Here is a 1,026-nt window from a genome sequence, read left to right as displayed (position 1 = left end):
ATTTTGAGAAACAATGTAAGCAGCAATACATGTTGCAATCAATGCAAAATCTAGTAGTCCTCTGGCGACAAATTCCAATTGTTTTTGAGATGCTGTGTAGTTTTTGAAAACAGATCTATATGATACATTCGGTCTGGGAAATTCCGATCCCGAATTCTCGTCATCTGACGAATCATCTCCATCAGAGCCAGAGTAATCTGGATTAGGTATGATGATACGTTCATCATTTTAATCGGAATGCCATTCCGATTCGGAGTTTGTTGCAATTTTTGAGGCTTTACGCTTTGGCATTTTTTTTTGCTGGGTGTACTCGAAAATTCCCAGGATGACAATGCGGTGAAGGTGTGGTTTGATGTCAGAGTGCAATAAAGGTTACGGAGTCGTTGGAAATTTTTTATTGAAAAACTATGCGCTTTTCGGAAAATTTGTCAAGAATAAATAGTTCTTGGAATCAGCCGAGGAATGCGCCTGAATTTTTCCGGAGCGTTTTGAGCAAAATTTTTTGTTTGTTAAAAATGCAACTGCTTGATTAAAAACAAATCCTTTTTGGCCCAGGATTTTCATCAATTTTTTTTAATTCTTTGGTTGAATTTAAGTTTGCATGTCTTCAACTAAAATGTGTTTTGGTTAAAATATCAGCTGTTATATTTTTCGTTGAAAACTTAGTTGGAAGTGGAACTACTTCATTAAAAATTCATATTTTTTTGTTCCACTTGGTTCAAAAGTAATTTTTAAAAATTAAAGATTCATCATTATAATTGGTAGTCAGTTTTTTATTGAAGATTTATTATTATAGTTACAAAATTTATCTCTTTGGTTCAAAATTTAACTGTTTTGTCAAAAATTCGTTTTTACGGTTACGAATTATTATTTTTTTGATTGCAAATATAACTGTCCTATTTTGTGATGATAATTTGTCTTCTTTATTCGGAAATTCGCCTTTTTTGGTAGAAAAATAATCTTTTTCGTTGAAAATTCTTTTTTTGTTGTTGTTGACGATCCTTAGTTGAAAGTTTATTTTTTTGG

This window comes from Belonocnema kinseyi, chromosome 3, assembly GCF_010883055.1.
Source record: "Belonocnema kinseyi isolate 2016_QV_RU_SX_M_011 chromosome 3, B_treatae_v1, whole genome shotgun sequence".
In the NCBI taxonomy this organism is placed as follows: domain Eukaryota; kingdom Metazoa; phylum Arthropoda; class Insecta; order Hymenoptera; family Cynipidae; genus Belonocnema; species Belonocnema kinseyi.
This window is presented reverse-complemented; position numbering follows the sequence as displayed.